The sequence below is a fragment of the Palaemon carinicauda genome, chromosome 35, assembly GCF_036898095.1.
Source record: "Palaemon carinicauda isolate YSFRI2023 chromosome 35, ASM3689809v2, whole genome shotgun sequence".
NCBI lineage: Eukaryota > Metazoa > Arthropoda > Malacostraca > Decapoda > Palaemonidae > Palaemon > Palaemon carinicauda.
Window position 1 is genome coordinate 16,643,474 of NC_090759.1, and position 12,675 is coordinate 16,656,148.

At 47.2% G+C, this 12,675-nt stretch overlaps 1 protein-coding gene and 1 pseudogene across 2 annotated transcripts in view; both read right to left on the reverse strand.

Moving 5' to 3' along the window:
- Nup62 (Nucleoporin 62kD) overlaps positions 1–12,675 on the reverse strand; it is a 159,509-nt gene that overhangs the window by 34,343 nt on the left and 112,491 nt on the right. The window lies entirely within an intron of this gene.
- LOC137628025 (5S ribosomal RNA) lies at positions 7,868–7,986 on the reverse strand (annotated as a pseudogene).

Below are 12,675 nucleotides of genomic sequence, written 5' to 3' on the forward strand. Positions count from 1 at the left end.
AGCTGCATTTTTAAAGTTATGTTCTTATTTCTGATTTCTTGTTTACATACTTACAACTTATAAGTGTCAGAGATGATAACTAAATACACCAAAGGTGTAAAATTTCCTCAGAAAAATAGATTGACAAGAATAAATTGTGTGAACTTGCCTTGTTCATATGCGTGTATTTAGTACACATAGCCTACATGTGTGTATGGGAAGCAATATTTTAGGATTTGAGGCAAAGAAGCTCATCACTCTGAAGTAAATAACCCTGAAATATGATGATAATGTCCTTATGATCCCCAGTGGTGAGGAAAATGACCACTAAAAGCCCATACTTATACATACTAAAATCTATTTAACTAATCTCTACAAAAAAACTTTGAAGCCGTCTCAAAACATTAAATTTTTGGAGGATATTTTTACTTTTCTTAATATTGACCAATTCTTGTCATTCAGATATGGAAGGATGGGGAATTTTATAGCCTACATATTCTAAATTTACTTTCAGTACAAAAGAAAAACATTGATAAAATAATGTATATCAAAATGCTAAGAGAACTTCAAATTTACAACTTTTTTGTCCGTAAAATCATCTTTCAAATGGCTTTAAAATTTAAAAAAATATCTGTTGAGAAACAAATCTATTAGGAGTTTGAAGTAAAGTAACCCCAGAAGAGCATTGTTTTAATTAGGCTGAGTCATGCTCCTTAAGTAATAATACCCAAGTTTAAAATACAAGTCCAAGCACAAATACTGAAAATTTCCATAGTACTGAAGCTTGAGTATAAGTATTTATGATATACTCAAGCACAAGTACATTTCCAAAATTTTGATTTCAAGTTGTGGTATGACAATGAAACAACATCCAACAGAATTTTTAGATTTGAAAATAAAGCCCTCAGAAGAATATTAAAAGCAGAATGCTAAAAGCCCAGGGGCCCCAACAGGAAAAATAGCCCAGTGAGGAAAGGAAACAAGGAAACAAAATGTTTCAAGAACAGTAACATTAAAATAAATATTTCCCATATAAACTGTAAAAACTTTAACAAAACCAGAGGAAGAGAAATTAGATAGCATAGTGTACCTGAGTGTACCCTCAAGCAAAAGAACTCTAACCACAGACAGTGGAAGACCATGGTACAGAGGCTATGGCATTACCCAAAACTAGAGAACAATGGTTTGATTTTGGAGTGTCTTTCTAGAAGAGCTGCTTACCATAGCTAAAAACTCTTCAACACTTACCAAGAGGAAAGTAGCCACTGAACAATTACAGTGCAGTAGTTTAACCCCCTGTGTGAAGAAGAATTATTTGCTAATCTCAGTGTTGTTAGGTGTATGAGGACAGAGGAGAATATTATTATTATTATTATTACTAGCCAAGCTACAACCCTAGTTGGAAAAGCAAGATGCTATAAGCCCAAGGGCTTCAATAGGGAAAAATAGCCCAGTGAGGAAAGGAAATAAGGAAATAAATAAATGATGAGAATAAATTAACAATATATCATTCTAAAAACATAAGAGCGTCAAAACAGATATGTCCTATATAAACTATTAAAAACGTCAAAAACAGATATGTCATATATAAACTATAAAAAGACTCATGTCAGCCTGGTCAACATAAAAACATTTGCTCCATCTTTGAACTTTTGAAGTTCTACTGATTCAACTACCCGATTAGGAAGATCATTCCAAAACTTGGTAACAGCCGGAATAAAACTTCTAGAATACTGTGTAGTATTGAGCCTCATGATGGAGAAGGCCTGGCTATTATAATTAACTGCCTGCCTAGTATTACAAACAGGATAAAATTGTCCAGGAAGATCTGAATGTAAAGGATGGTCAGAGTTATGAAAAATCTTATGCAACATGCATAATGAACTAATTGAACGACGGTGCCAAAGATTAGTAACTAGATCAGGAATAAGAAATTTAATAGACCGTAAGTTTCTGTCCAACAAATTAAGATGAGAATCAGCAGCTGAACACCGAGAACAATACTCAAAACAAGGTAGAATGAAAGAATTAAAACACTTCTTCAGAATAGATTGATCACCGAAAATCTTGTAACACTTTCTCAATAAGCCAATTTTTGTGCAATTGAAGAAGACACAGACCTAATGTGTTTCTCAAAAGTAAATTTGCTGTCGAGAATCACACCTAAAATTTTAAAAGTCATACAAATTTAAAGAAACATTATCAATACTGAGAACCGGATGTCGAGGAGCCACTGACCTTGACCTACTTACAATCATACTTTAAGTTATGTTAGGATTCAACTTCATACCCCCATAATTTGCATCATGCACTAATTTTAGCTAAATCTCTGTTTAGGGATTCACCAGCCCCAGATCTACATTCAGGGGATGGAATTGATGCAAAGAGAGTAGCATCATTTGCATATGCAACAAGCTTGTTTCCTACGCCAAACCACATGTCATGTGTATATAGTATGAAAAGTAATGGGCCAAGAACACTACCCTGTGGAATACCGGATATCACATTCCTATACCCACTATGGTGCCCATCAACAACAACTCTTTGAGATCTATTACTTAAAAAATAAAAAATAATGCTAAGAAACGACCCACCCACTCCCAACTGTTTAAGTTTGGAAACAAGGGCCTCATGATTAACACGGTCAAAGGCAGCACTAAAATCAAGACCAATCATACGAACTTCCTGACCACAATCAAGGGATTTCTGTACAGTATTGGAAATTGTAAGAAGGGCATCACATGCTCCAAGGCCTTTACAAAAACCAAATTGCAAACTAGGGAGAAGATGATTACCTTCAGCAAACCTAATAACCCTTTTACCCCCAAAGGACATACTGGTACGTTTCACAAAACTCATCCCTTCACCCCCATGGACGTACCGGTACATCCTTGCAAAAAATTGCTATTTACATTTTTTTGCATATTTTTGATAATTTTTTGAGAAACTTGAGGCATTTTCCAAGAGAATGAGACCAACCTGACCTCTCTATGATGAAAATTAAGGCTGTTAGAGCAATTTAAAAAATATATACTGCAAAATGTGCTTGAAAAAAAATAACCCCTGGGTGTTAAGGGTTGGAAAGTCCCAAATAGCCTGGGGGTAAAAGGGTTAAGACGTTTTACCAGAAGACGTTCAAAAACTTTAGATAATATGGGAGTTATGGAAATTGGGCCGTAATCAGTGGGACTTGAGCTACCACAAACACATTTACATAGAGGAGTAACATTACCAATTCTCCAACAAGTGCTAAAAGCTCCTCTTCTTCCGCAAAATAACAGATAACTTTGGAGCTAAGAAATCTGCTGTCTTTATAAAAACAAAGGAAAAATACCATTTGGGTCTACACCTCCATAAGCATCAAGGTCCATCAACAGAGCTTTAATCTCACGAGATCGAAAAGCTAAACTAGTTAGTTTAGCCTCAGGAAAACAGGAATGAGGATGTTCAAGTTTTTCATTACTCTGTTTACTGTCAAAAACATCGGTCAAAAGGGTTGCATTTTCCTTTGGACAGTAAGTGACTGAGCCATCTGGTTTAAGTAAAGGAGGAACTGTTGCATCTACACCAAATAGTGCAGATTTAAGGGTAGACCACCATTTATGTTCCTGAGTTGGACCAGAAAGGGTTTCTTTTATGGTTAGATTCTACTCCTTTTCAGTTGAGGCATAAACTCTCTGAGCAAAAGCTCAAGGCTGAGTACAGTTGTTCCAGGTCAAATCTGATCTGTTACCCTTCCAAAGATGATAGCCCTCCTGCTTCTCCAAATAAGCACGTCTACAATCATCATTGAACCACGGTTTGTCCTTCACTAGGTACCTTAGCACACGAGAAGGGATACGCCTATCAATTATGTTGACTAGATTCTCATTCAAAGGGACAACAGGATCTACACTACTATATAATTGTGACCAATTCAAGCACAAAAGATCATGCAAAATCCCATTCCAGTCTGCTTGGGATTTCATATAAATTTTACAAGAGCATGATATAGCAGGGACAGGCTGCTCAGTCTTCACTACTAATGAAATCAAGGCATGATCAGATGTCCCGACTGGAGAACCAACCTTACTAGTTATAACGCCAGGGGAGTCAGTGTATACGAGGTCCAAGCAATTACCAGACCTGTGAGTAGCTTCATTTATGATTTGCTCACAGCCTGATTCAGAGGCAAAGTCTAAAGCTCTTAAGCCATGGCGATCGGTAGGAGAGATAGAACTTAACCACTCCCTATGGTGAGCATTAAAATCACCAACAAAGACAAAAGAAGTCTTTCTATCATCTTCTTGTATCTCAGCCATAATGGTAAGAAGACAATCGAAGATAGAATCATCCATGTCTGGATAAGTTGTTATGCCTGCCACAAACTTTTATTACCTGAACCTCATGACATCCACATTGATAGCAGGACTTATGAGAAGCAGGGTACTCGGTCCTAATATACACCGGCCATTCCCCTGGCCCTTAGGATGGCATCACGTTGCAATATTATTGGCTTCTTAAAACCAGTTATAAGGAGCTCAGATGAGTGCCTCATACTAGAAAGATAAGTTTCTGAGCACAAAAGAATTTCATACTGCCTGGACGCAACTGCAAGGTCTTGGATATTTGCATGACGACCACGAATATTGCAATACAGAAGACGACATTGACGAAATCTAGGACGTACTGGTCCCAGATTTCGCTCAATGTCTCCGGACAGCATAAAAGTTAATAGGAATAAAAAAGAGACATCATACTTAAAAACTAGATTAACAAGATTTATAACAAAAACAATATGTACAGAATTATAAATAAAGTGATTGATGATACCCATAGACTAAGTAAAATGTCGGAAAAACTGGTCGACATGGAGGAGCCGATACACCATGCAAGGCTAAATACCCTCCAGGATAGCCACTTCAACTGAAGGGAGGACAGTAAGGATGGTTTTGATAAGAAAAAGAATCAGAAAAAGGAAAAGACAACCTCTTGATAAACCACCAGGCATCCATGGCCCTTCTATTAAGCCTGCCCAACATGACAAATTCGAAGATAATTTGTATTTTTCCTAACTATACAAACCTTAGCTATTTACATTGGGTTTACCTTTTAGCGTAGCTGAAATGGCGAGCCATTAGAATTTAACGAGGGTGTATTACCCCCGCGCTAGTTAGCGGGGGGGTAGGGGAGTGGTAGCTAGCTACCCCTCCCCCCCCTCACAAACCGGTGAAGCTAACTTTCACTTAGAGGTAGGACTTGTCTTGGGGGACAGGGCTGGCGGGCAAATATATGTAAATAGCTAAGGTTTGTATGGTTAGGAAAAATACAAATTATCTTCGAATTTGTCATTTGTTCCGTAACCGAAATACAAACCACGCTATTTACATTGGGTGACTTACCCCTTAGGTAGGGCGGAAAGTCCCCAGCCATACTGGCTTTGGCTTTACCCGGGGACTCAGAATCCGAGTGAGTCGCACTCGAGAAAAGGAGTCCCTGCACCTCACAAGTTCCTTGCTCTGCAAGGAACCGTGTGGCCTACATAAGCTTGTGTGTGAAGGAAGAAGTGTGACCCGTCCTAGGCAGTTGACCTGGAGTTCCAGAAGGAACTCTGGGTTAGGACGTTCCCAATACCACCTCGTCAGGGTATGGGGGACGCGACAGTATTGACTCAATACTCGGAACACAAGGTTTACCTGCAGAGGTTCGAGGTCAACTATGCAGAGACCAGGATGCTGCTTCCCAGTAGAGGGGAGACATACTTCTTTCGTTCATGCAGACTATAACCTGATAACAATGCCCTCAACCTTCTGCTACCTGTCCAAAAAGGAGCCTGAGGTTAGACCAGCTGTTGTGTAGCCACCACAGAGCGATAGAAAACGCATCGAAACTCCTGTGGGTCACGCCCTGCAGGAAGCGGGCTGCGAAGGTCATTAGACGCTTCCAGACTCCAGCTTGTAGCACCTGCGTCACAGAGTAGTATTACTCGAAGGCGAGGGACGTTGCGATGTATCCGACATCGTGCTGTAGGGCGACGTGACGGGGGAGGGTCTGGAGTCAGGTCGAGATGAATGTCCTTGAGTCCGAGCTGAAGAGGTATACTGGTGACTCTCCCCCGTGTCCTTCTTGTGCTCCCAAACCGGCTGCAACTGAGGACAAACTGCAGCTGTTCCCAAAGCTAACCTCTCGATTCCTTTACTGGCAAGAAGGAGAAGGTTTTGGGACATCAAATACAGAATGGTGACTCGAAATCTTGAAGGAATTGGACCGAAGGGCCGGGACCCCAAGATTCTGAGTCTAGACAACAACTCAGGAGCGAACCTGAATGTTGCCTTCCCCCATTCCTTAGAAAGGGAGGAGTCGTACGAGACCAAGAAGATTGCTTACACACTGGCCGCGGCCAGAGTGAGCAGGAGCCCCAAGACGGAATACGATCAGAGGCCTGACGTAAAGAGTCTTGAGAAGATCTCTTAAGGGACTAAAAAGTTCGAGCCATGCTCCAAGTTGGAGGTCTCACTCCGACTAGGGCAGGGACGTTCGCAACTTCGCATGAGCGAGGAAAGGTCCAGCGGGGAGGAAAAAGTTATTCCTTTAAGCCTGAAGGTCACGGAAAGGCTGAGCGACAGGCTTCATTGCCGAGAGCGGAAAGGAGTTTCCTCCCGCCGAAAGGCAATAAGTTCATTATTGCTGGAGAAGAGGCCTCAAGGGAAGAGGTATATCTCCCACGACATCAACCACCGAAGACTCTCCACTTCGCCTGGAAGACCCCTGCGGATGACTATCGCAGATGACGCGACCTCCGTCCCACAACTGTAGCGGGTTGTCTCTTCTTGAGGAGGAGGCGTAGTGTCTCCAGGCATGAAGCCGAAGCGACGCCCCGGCTCGTGAAAGATGTTGCAGTGTGGTTGTTCGAGTAGTCTGTGCCGTGGGAGAAGCTCTCCCGGGAGATCCGTCAGGGGAAGCAGAGGGTCCGGAAACCATTCTGCGCATAGTCCCAGTGGAGCTCTCAGGGCCATTGAAAGGTTGACAGACAACCTGGCCTTGTTGAGACCCATTCTCAACAAACAACAAAGGAGGGAAGACGCAGGCGTCAAAGTTGTCCCACCATCACCGGAATGCATCTTGCCAGAGTCTCAGGGTCTGAGACTGGGGGGGAAGAACAGCGGAAGCTTGAGGTTCCAAGCTGTCGCGATCAGGTCCCCCAGACCAGGATTTGCTGGTTACTCAAGGCCAAAGACCCCCAGGTACACTCTCTCTGCGAGGCTCTGCTCGGATAGTCGGAGAGAACATTCCTCTGCCCGGAATGAGAGAGCCGATGGTGGTATTGAGAGGATCTCAAATCATCTCAGTATCTCTACTGCAAGATGCGAAGGTGTGAAAATGCGTCCCCTGCTGGGTAGAACACGCCAGTACCATGAAGTCGACGCGCACGGAGCGACTCGGCAGAAGCTGTAGGATCTGTAGAGGGGCCAGACTACGGCCCCTAAGCCTGCCTGAATGATGGAGAGGTATCCTTCAGGTCCTGACCATAGGCCTGGACCGGAACATGCCCCCCCCCCCTTTTCTTTGACGAGTCCGAGAACAGCATAAAAAATGTGGGGAAAGGACGAGAATATCCACTCCCATCGAGAGGTTCCATAGGTCAACACCCATTGCAGGTCTAATCGTTCCGCTGGTCCCATAGGGGCCAGAAAGTCCGGTTAATCGTTGCTTCGAAACCACCGGAACTTGGGCCGCCCCACAGGGAACTTATCCTGAGGCGACCGTTCGGAACTTTAGACGGGTCAATGAGGAAAAGAGAACTAGGAAACGTTCCAAGGTAGGGCTGAAAGCTCTGCTTGACTGAGAACAGGTACTGCGACTCTCCTCAGCCTTGCCACAGTCAACTGAAGGGAAGGCTCGGAGGAGGCGGCAACAGAATCTGGCGTCCCCAGGCGGTCACCCATCCAAGTACCGACCAGACCCGACGTTGCTTAACCTCGCTGGACGGACGAGAAGCGGGGTTTCCAATGTGGTAAGGCCGTTGACTCAATATCATGGCTAGATACTCCAGATGTTGAGGCAGAAGAAGAGAAGGCTCCTAGCAAAATACCATGAACCCCCACTCATGGTAAGCATCCGGAAGCTTGTCCCGGCTGCTGAAGAAGGTCGAACCCGAGCCTACCGGAGTTGACCAGACCTCCAAAAGGCGAAGGAGGCGGAAGCCTGCACCTGAGCGGCCATGAGGAAAGCAGGGAGAGTTCTCTGGGGAAAAAAACCTGCGATGCCACGGCGGGATCGCCACACTGCATCTTAAGCAGGAATACCTGTAGTCTAGGCTGAATTCCACGAGCTTCCTGGAAGATGGATGGAATGGAAACTTTAAGTACCCGTCTTCCGATCCAGGGCCTAAGGAGTCCTGTCGCCTCGTTACCAGTCTGATCGATTCTGCTGTTCCACGCTGGACGAAGTTTGTTTGACAAACTTGATCAGGTCTGAGAGGTCGACTACGGAACTCCCGTCTCAGATACTTCCTTACAAGAAAGGAACGACTGAAGAAGCCGGGGGTGAAGCCGTCGACGATCCTATGGAGGACCTTCTCCTAAGGCATGGATCATTCTGCCCAAACGGGCAAACTCTTGCCGACCCTATGGCATAGAGGTTCAGAGACACTGAATTCGCTGACAGAGACGGCAGGCGCGATATCCTTGGCTGATCACAGAGATCGTGCAGGAATGGGCATCGGGAAGCTGTCATCCGGATGAGTAACCTTAGGCATCCTCCCAGCGTGAAACCTGCAAGGGGGGGGGGGTCAATCCTAGAGTTCGTGAACTCTGCCGCTCCCTCTAGGACTATGCCCCCCCGGGAGAGCCTCCTGTGCCACCTGTTCCTGACAGGAGGGAACTGCTATTGGACACCTTGTCTCAGTTGTCGTAGTCAGTCCGATAACTCAGGCCGACGTGGCTGAAAGAAAGAGGCGCTGGAGCCCTGCAGGGTCTGGAAGAAAGCGCCTTGGAGGAGTGAAAATGGAAGTCGACTTCCTCCGCACAACCGCTGTCTATGTCTCCGTCCTTGGGCACAAACAAACTCTTCTCAAGGATGGAAGGGTGTCTGAGGTTGTCGACATCCACGGATGAGACACCCAAAAGGAAGCCCTCGGTCATTGCGTCCAGATGGTCCAACATCGAGCTTGCCCGCAAGTTCGATACTTGACGACGAAACGCCAAGGTGCTTGACCCCGAGAGGAGGAAAGTACCCATGACCTTCCTGTAGCTTCCTTGAACAAAACCTCGGGTCGCAACCGAGGAGGGAAAGGACCTGGTAAGCCCCTTTCACGAGATGAAGAAGAGGAAGGGGAAAACCAGTCACCCCTTGGCCGATGGAGAAATCTCGAACGGAAAGCCCCCCGGCAAAAACCCTTCCAGGGAATGACGGGGAAGGGCTAACCCAGGTTCTGGAAAGAAGAATGTTGCTCAGACCTCCCTGAAGATTATTCCTGTTCTGCATGTGCCATGCTCTGCGTTTACGGGGAGAGGCCGTGTTCTGGAAATACGCTCCAGAAGACTCGCCAGGCTGGCCATGCTGCGAAACCCCAACGGGAATCGCAGTCGCAATCACCCTGGCGCTCGCGCGATGGTAAATCAATGGTTTGCGCGTGGGCGAACGTGGAAGCGCCCATGCGCGGGCACGCAGGAACGCATACGAAGGTGAGCGAAGGAGCACAGAAGGAGGGCGAGCGTGGTTGGAAGGGCGAGAGCTGGTGGTCGGCGAGCGATAACCCATAGGCGAGCAATGGATACTGCAAGAATTAAGCCGACGTTCGCGCGAAGAAACACAGTAGGTTCGCGTGATGGAACACCGTCGGTTCACGCGACGGAACACCGTCGGTTCGCGCGACAGAACACCGTAGGTTCGCGCGACGGAACACCGTCGGTCCGCGCGACGGAACACCGTCGATTTGCGCGACGGAACACTGTCGGTCCGCGCGACGGAACACCGTCGATTTGCGCGACGGAACACCGTCGATTTGCGCGACGGAACACCGTCGGTCCGCGCGACGGAACACTGTCCGTCCGCGCAATGGAATACCGTTGGTTCGCGCGCGGGCGAACATTGGAGAGCATGTGCGCGGTCGCGCTTGAGCGTAGGCGTGCGGTCGCGCGGGCACGTTGGCGTGTGGACGCGCAGGCACGTGCGGGCGCGGGTGAGCACAGGCGGTCGGGAGACCGATGACGCGTAGGCGGGCGATGGCGCGTTGACGAGCGATGGCGCGTTCTGGCGAGCGATAGCCCGTAGGAGAGTGAAGGCGCGTTGGCAAGCGATGGCGCGTTAACATAACGCTAGCGCGCAGGTGAAGAATCGGGCGGGCGCGTAGGCGATTGCCAACGCGAGAGAGACTAGTGATGGTTAGCGCGCATCGCGCTAACAGAAGGCGCGCAGGTGCATCAGGAAGGTGAGCGCTGAAGCAAGCTGTTAATCAGGCGATTCTAGACGGTCAGAAAACCGTTGGCGCCCATTGGTGCGTGGCAAAAAAAGAGGGCGCGCAGATGTGTGCTGGCGATTGAAGAAAGCTGGCGCACAGAAGGACAGAAGTAAAGGTGAGCGCTGGCGAGCAGGAGGAAGATCTACGGCAAGACTCAACTACCGGAGATCGTGGTCCACAGCAGGCGAGCGCTTGATCGCTACTGATGGTGTTCAGGGGAACTGACACGCGTGGCAGATCGATGGCGATCGTTGACGCGTAGGAGATCGCTGACGAGCAGGTGAACGTTGGCGCGTCTAAGATCGCTGGTGAGCTGGTGATCGCTGGCGAGCAGAAGGCAACGCGTGGAAGCCTGTGCGTAGAAGAAGAGTCCTTGACCAAGACCTGAACCGAAGTTCTAGATCGCGAGGGCGAACGTGGGCGCACAGGGCACATAACAGGAACCAACAGGAACAGCAGAGATGATCATCATGAGAGCGCTGACGAACAGGAGAGCGCTGGCGAACAGGAGAGCGCTGGCGAACAGGAGAGCGCTAGCGATCAGGAAAGCGCTGATGAGCAGGAGAGCGCCTGTGCGCTAACACTGAGCAGGAGCAGGAGAGCGCCTGTGCGCTAACACTGACCAGGAGAGAACACAGCAGAAGGGCGCGCAGGGGAACCCTGACACGCAAGGGAAGAACCCCCGTGGGAGGCAACCCTTTGCCCCGAAGGGATCGTTGTTCGTCGGGAGACTGATGTCCGTCGGAAGACCGTTGTCTGTCCGCCGGGAGACTGATGTCCGTCGGAAGACCGTTGTCCGTCGGGAAGACCGTTGTCCGTCGGGAAGACCGTTGCCCGTCGGAAGACGAGGTCAGACTGCTGTCCATCTGCACCTGGGGCGGAAGATCAAGAAGAAGGAGTTGTAGGCTGCATACGGAAATTCAAAAAGGCGCCTCTTAGCACCCTTATAGGGAGATGGGAGGCCCTTACGACGAGGTGGACGGTGGGCCTTACGGCGACGGAGGCCAACAGCAACAACAGCAGAAGAATCCTCCGAAGAGGAGTCTCTATGAGTGTACTCTCTCGCGAACGAAAGAGAAACACTTCGAAGAAGAGACTGGTCAGCCAGTGACCTAAAAGGAGCAATCCTCCGAAGAGGGGCTCCTGCAGTTGCCCAGCCCCTTGAGCGTAACTGCAGGTGCGACCGCTCAGCACCAAGAGCATAGTCGCACGAAAAAAAAAAAAAAAAAAGACAAGAGAAGAACCCCCCAAAAGGGGAAAATCTCAAGCCTGGACAGGAAAAACTTCCCTCGGAAGGAAAGTTACCCACCCAAGGAGGCGAGCCTCCTGAGAGTTCTAAAATGAACTGGAGAGCTGTCCGTCATCACGGGAGTACTTCCAGTAGAAGGAGACACGCCCCTGACGAAAATCCATAGGGGAGGCAGCAACAGCCGAATCCCCAGGCCTCAACAAGACAGCTCACACCGTTGCCATATTACAGAAACGAACTAGATCGGTAACTGCAAAAAAATAAAACAAAAATCATTAGTACACATTCATTCCCCCGGGAAGGCTCCGAAGAGGAATCCCGAGGGAAAGGAACACAAGAATTACATAACAGGCACGTGCCCTCACAACCACTTACACTCACGGAAGGAGAGCTGTAACCAAAACAGAATTATAACAATTATAATTATGTAACTATGTAATTATGTAATTTAAAAATGAACACTAAAGAAAGAACGAAAACCCCGAAAGGAATCGTTCTACAAAGCTGAAAAATCAACAAATACAATTAGATTCATAAACTAATTGAGACAAAACGTACGGCGTTGCAACCCCCCCACACGGGAAGGAAGCTACAAAAGGCATAGTAACGTAGTAAAAGGGTGAACGACCTCAAGAGAGAGAGAGAGAGAAAGACCGAAGTCAAACTCGATCGCAACCCATAAAATTACACCGTGGTGGCCTAAACTGCCGAGGGCTCCACGGAGATATCGTACACTACACACACAAGCACAAACTCTGAAAAGGAAACTTACTGATTTCTATACTCAAATATATATACAAACATGAAAAAATGTTTACATATATATTGAGTAAAAGAAAAGTAAATGATTAAGTAAAGACAAAACAAACAATGGCTGCCAAGCGAGGACAAAGACAGAGACGTCTGTCCATGTCCAAGCCAAAAGTGAAAGTGAGCTTCACCCCGGTGTGTGAGGGGGGGAGGGGTAGCTAGCTACCATCCCCCCCCCCCCCCGCTAACTAGCGCG